Below are 6,191 nucleotides of genomic sequence, written 5' to 3'. Positions count from 1 at the left end.
TGACGGGGAAAGACAGGATACCCAGGGGGGTGTTTGTGCTGCCATCAAACCCTTCCATCGAGGCGCAGATCGTTTCCAGGCGTTCCTTGTCTTCGTCATCTAGCTTGTCAAAGAACTGCCTGTACATCACCGTTGACGAGGCGCCGTTGTCAGCAAGAGTGCGAGAAGTGATGTAGTGCCCCAGCTGGCTTTTGATGACGATAGGGCCTTCTTTGCTGGGTCCTCCTGGCACTCGCGGGAAGCGCACCTCAGCTTCCTTCCACGCACATGGTTCTGTCGTTCGCCTTTTTCTTCCTCTGATCTTACCATGAACCATGTTGATGCTGATGTCAACGGGCTTTCGTCCATTGCGTCTGTACCGGTTGTCATTTCTTCCTCCCTTCTTGATTGATGCCACCAGGTGTGCCAGTCTTCCATCCTTGACGAATGCTTCAATAATATCCTTCAAGGATGTACACTCTTCCGTACCATGACCTTTTGTCCCGTGGAAGTCACAGGATTTACTCTGATCCGCATTAGGTCGCTGCCGGATCATTGGAGCTTTTGGCCACGGTAGCTTTTCAGTGGCGAATATCTCCGTGACGCTTTTGGTGAGTGGCGTCCACCTGTGCTTTTGGCTTGAAGGGTGTGTGTGATTTCTTCCGCCAACAAGAGGGTGAGAGCTGGATGAGGTGTCAAAGTTTACCCTTGACTGCCAGATACCTAGCTTCCTCTTTTTGTTCTGCCGGGCGATCCGGACATTGTTCTCTCTTGTCCTCTGCGTGTAGAGGTGTGTACTCTGGGGAAGATCTCTTCCCAGTTGCTTTTCCGTCTCGGCAAAGCGCTTTGCCGCCGTCATGATGGCATCCCATGTTGATGGCATGCCATCCTTACCCGTCAGTGTGCGGATAAGCTCTGGGTATTCGGCGCCTTGGATGAAAGCGGCGCGAACAAGATCTTCACTTATGCTGCCGAGACTTAGCTTTTTGGAATTGAAACGGGTGATGAAGTCTAGTAAAGATTCATCCTCCTCTCTAACGCAATTGAGGATCGTCCACTGTTCTTCAGTATATTTCCTCTGTTGGCTAAAGTGCTGGCTGAACTTATTCTGGAAGTCCGCCCAATCATAAATGTGGTGGACCGGCAAGCGATCGAACCATGCCCTGGCCGCTCCGACCAGAGTCATCTGGAACATGTAACACCACGTGGGTTCCGTCCAGTTACTGACGGTTGCCCCCGCAATGAACCTGTTCAAATGGTCGTCTGGGTCGGATAGACCATCATAAGTGCCAATGTTGGACATTTGTTTGGCACTTCTCGGGGCGATTGCTTCCGCAATGTCCCTTGCGAACTTTGATTTTCCTGCATTTGTAGCAGTTGGTCTAAAGGTTTTGGAGAAGTCACGCGGGTTTCTCTCCGCATTTGTTGGTTTAAAAGCTTCCCCAAAATTCCTTTTTGGTTGGAAGTCCGTTTCCTTACGCTTCCCTTTCGCCTTATGGCGAGGGTTTGCGTCGGTATCGGATTCTTCCCTCTCGTCGTCTGAGTACTCGCACTCACTGTTCATATTGAGGTGTTGGCGAGTACTGCCGAATTCGTCAGCCTGTTGAACTGAACGCAAGCGTTCATCCAATTCATCTTGGAACTCTCTTTGACGTGCTTCGGCCCACGCCTTCACTTGATCTAGTGTTTGGCGAGGGACCCTTGTTCGTTTTTCCAACTGGGCATCAGTGAACCCCAGTGGAATATTTACTGCACTTGCCCCGGCTTGGGTAGCCGGGGTAGTGTTCGTAAGATTTGTATAACCGCCGGTGTTCCCAGTTACTGGGGTTGTGGTCACCGGGGTTTCTTGGTCACTTACTGGTCTTGGGACCGGAGTAACGTTAACCTTTTCTTCAGAAACTTTGAAAAGACTAAGAATTAGTTCTAGCTTTTTACCCACGGATGGCGCCAATGAAGAAACACTAAGTGAACCCTGGACAGATTATAGATAATCTGGGGGTTAAGTAATGTTTCCCACGAGGAAGAGGTCTAGCAGAAAGTTGTTCTTCAGGGGACCTGCAAAACAGACACCGTAAGCTCGTCACTGAGAAGGGAGGGGGTTCCTCCTTGTGACCACCCTCCGGCGTGAGAATCAGACTAGATTGCTCTGAATATAGTGTATATTAAGAGATTGCTAGATAAGATTGAGATATCAGATGATGTCCTTACCATTCCAAGGTGTTGGAGTATTTATAGCCGAAGGTAGGTTTCCTAGAAGGTACTGCCGGCTGAATAGTATTCCTGTTCCACCAACAGTGAACTACGCACAGGCCATGCTGGTTGGTGGGTAGGCTACGGCCAACAGTAAAGGTCGGCTGTATACTGTTCCTTTACTGCCGGCTACGCACTGTTCCACCAACTGTAGGCTGCGCACGTCCCCTCGTAAGGGTTGGTGAGTAGGCAGCGGCTAATAGTGACAAACAGTACTAGAGGGTGCTCCTCCTCGTATTGTTGTCGGTGAGCTGTCACCCTGTGATTGGTTCATTGGCTGCTCTGGTCAATTTGTCTGTTCCGCCCATACCTTAGTAGGTATAGTACGAAAGACCTTCCAGAAGCATACGGACTGGCTCATTTGGGCGGGAGTATTCCCGCCTTGCTCATTCCTTCATGTGACTACTGAAGTAGCTAATGCCTTGTGCGTGTAGCCTTGCTGTTAGTGCGGGTAGCCTTCCCTGATGGCTTGTATCCGCAGCTGCGGGAACAGGCGGGGTACTTCACCATTGGGAGGCTTTCCCTGCGGGTACAGCTGGCGTACTGCGCGTAAGGTTCTTTGAGCATGGTGGGTCCTGCTGGAGCAGTTGGTCATTGCGCAGACGTCCCTGTTCAAGGTGAGTCTTGCGGGTCCAACTGGGCTCTGCTGGGACCTACCTCTTCAGTTCTAAACCATGAACTGAACAATATAAACCTCGCGTTTTGAGCCGAACATGATCTGTTTGACCCGTTTTTTTAACTTTTTTTAACTTGATTATATGGAAACCTGGTTGGACGAAATCAGTTATTATATGAATTGTTTCTTAGTGTCATTTAAATAAAATTTTCTTATGACACACATGAACTAACACTTTTCTTGCAACATGTTACAAATAACTTAATGTTGAGAGCATTATCAAAGAAAGCTAAACAGTCGGTAGAAATAGAGTAATCATTCATTAAAGAAAGGGTTTTGTTAACGAATTTGAAATCTATTAATGCATTAGTTATATAAAAAATGTTATAAAAAATGGACAAAAAGATATACGCACTTCAACCCAAGCCGGTTGGCCCGTTTCGCCCAGTCTTAAAAATAAGTACTCTCACTCCATCCCATTTCAAACAATTACCAAACTCGCAAACAATACCTGGTCTTGGCTTCTAGGCCATCTGAATTTAGTTACAGAAGCATTCAGATCAGAAAGGTGCCCACCCTATTAGGCGAATCTAGTAAGATTGCCTTTATCCCTCCTTGTTCCGGATCCCGTCACCACCCAATCTTTTTAAGCCATAATCTAAAAGTATCAAAGTACCAAATCAAATTAGTTGTGCCATATCTTTGTAAAACACATAAATATTCAACATGTATATATAAAAGTATAAGTGCGTGTGGAGAGGATAACATGCCTCTTGCAATTCATCTGCAGAGGAACCAATCTGTTCCACGAGTCCTTGGTAACGGGTGGATCAAGCAGTTCATGTGGCCTATATAACAAACACCGGCATATAAACTTAATCATTCCTTCATCTTGATTGGGTGCAACATGTTTAGAAAGACTAATAAAAATCTTCCAACAGTTGCCTAACACAACAAAAATATTACAACTTAGTTACCTGAACTTCATAAAATCTTGTAGAAAGGCTATATAATATCAACCTGATCATTCCTTCATCTTGATTGGGTGCAACGGGTTTAAAGAGACTATCAATTATCTTCACTCTTGAATATTGTGATCATCACTTCCTATTCATCGTTGATTTTTAGTTGGAACGATGGATTGTGTGACAGACCCCAAGATGTTTTTGCTTCCACGGAGCTGCTATCATAAATGGATTAAGTACCATAAATAAAGTTAAATAAAAAACAATTGTTACAGGTAATTAAAGTTGGGAAAAACCATGAATGTCTAAATTCTTTCGGTGCGGAAGGATGCATAGGATTAAGTATGGTGGGCTCAAAAGTGCATTCACACAAAGATAAGTATATTTACCTTATCATACACTAAAAATAACATAAAGAGTCAAGCATAAGCATACATACAAAGATATTCATAAACCGAACCGTTAACCAACAAAGAACTAATGAAAAATTCTTAATTGACATGTGTATCACACAGGTTGAATAATTATAAAAAAATGAAAAACTGTGAAAAGAAAACCTTATAAACATTAAATTCCATATTACATAAAGAACATAAAATTACAATTCACATCTCTAAATACTTGTATACAACATTCTCTGTTCAATTGAAAAAGGCTGGTCAATGAATTTTTGAAGTTAAAAATTGTGGGATTATCTAATGTTTTTCTTATCAAAATAGAAAGTAACCACACTTATTGGAACTCAAAATCAAATGATTATCCTTGTCAAAATTGAAACCCTTAGAAACTACAAATTTAAATTTCTACATACATGCCAAAGTTCAAAGCTATAACTTAATTAGAAGTCGAAAATAGTTGAAACTTGAAAGGTGTAATAGATATAATATCCATATTGAATCGATTAAAAAGAAGACATTGCCTCTAGAAAATTATTTAATAGGCATATAGTTGTAAATAAGTCTCCCAAATGAAAAGGACTCTCAACTCTCAAGTGTTAGTTATTCTTTTTACAAGTCATGATAGACTTAAAAAACTGTTTTTTCTTAATTGAAAAAGCAACACCCTAACCAAATTGACCACTTTTAAAATGAGCCGTTTGACCCATATTCAATTTTAGCAAAACTTGTTCTGGCCTGAGTCAAAACAATCATTTAAGCTACTCATTTTGACATGGTACCCTGACAATGCGATAAATAATGAACGGGTTTTGAGGGTTAAGAATTTAACATTCATACAAATGACATACATGTCCAGATGATGCATAACAAAAGTAAATCAATACTATAAAATATAATGTTTGATCATAACTCTACCAGATGATGCAAACCGGCAAAGGTCAATCAAGAGAACCAGCCTGAGATTAAGTGAATAATTCAAGCTTTAACAATTCAAGCTTTAACGCATAATTCATTTGTTTCTACTGTCATTAACACATTAATTATTTATAAAATATAGAAAAAAATGGTTTACATCATACCTCTGTTTGGCATCTAACTTGCAATCGCACAACAGTTGCATCATACGCCACTACCTGTCACAAGGTCCATTTCACAAGATGTTAAAATTGTAATAAGTATTGTGCAAGAAACAACAAAATCAAATCAACGCAAAGGTAAAGAAAATAAATTGAACAATATTTGCAAAATTAACCTGAATCTATAATAAATAAATTATAGTATATAATTGAATTGCTTATTCAACCAATGCCCATAACTCGTTAAAGGTAGGGTGTTTAGAAATCTACTCCATTCATCCAAACCCTGTACGACACCAACTCATATTAACAACTAATTATATCATATTTTGAATACAGAATACCAGGTGATCACTTTCAAAGCACATATCAAAACATCTGTTTAATATGCAACAATCAACGGTAGTTTGTTTTTTAAGTTCAATTCAGTTTTGAGCGGGTACAAATGACTAACTTAACCTTGATCACACATTCAAAACTAAATAATGAGTATAAAAACTAAAGTTTGTTAAGATGATAATAAAAAACTACCAATTTTCTTGAATTTGCAAGTCTACTAATTTCAACAATACCGATACAGAAAAAGGAAAATTTATAGAATATTATCAAGTGATCAGAAAACATAATTGCAAAAACAGGGGAAACAAAATGAAAAGGTTTACTCACCAGGTATGTTGGCTAGTGCACATTGCCCTTATATCCAAAGGTGCTTTCAACTTAAACGAACACAAAAAACTGTTCACTTCCTTAAATGCAGTCCGCGTTCAAGATGACGTTAATTAGATTTTCATATTCTTCAACATAGAGTAACCCAAATTTACCTAAAGCCTGTTGTCAAAAAAAATATGTTAATATTATCAGTACAATGTTCAATTTCACATATTACTTGATTTTAGCAGCCAAAATG

The sequence above is a fragment of the Bidens hawaiensis genome, unplaced genomic scaffold (genome assembly GCF_021521415.1).
Source record: "Bidens hawaiensis isolate Kalapana, Puna unplaced genomic scaffold, B.hawaiensis_p1.1 tig00005637_1, whole genome shotgun sequence".
In the NCBI taxonomy this organism is placed as follows: Eukaryota; Viridiplantae; Streptophyta; class Magnoliopsida; order Asterales; family Asteraceae; genus Bidens; species Bidens hawaiensis.
This window is presented reverse-complemented; position numbering follows the sequence as displayed.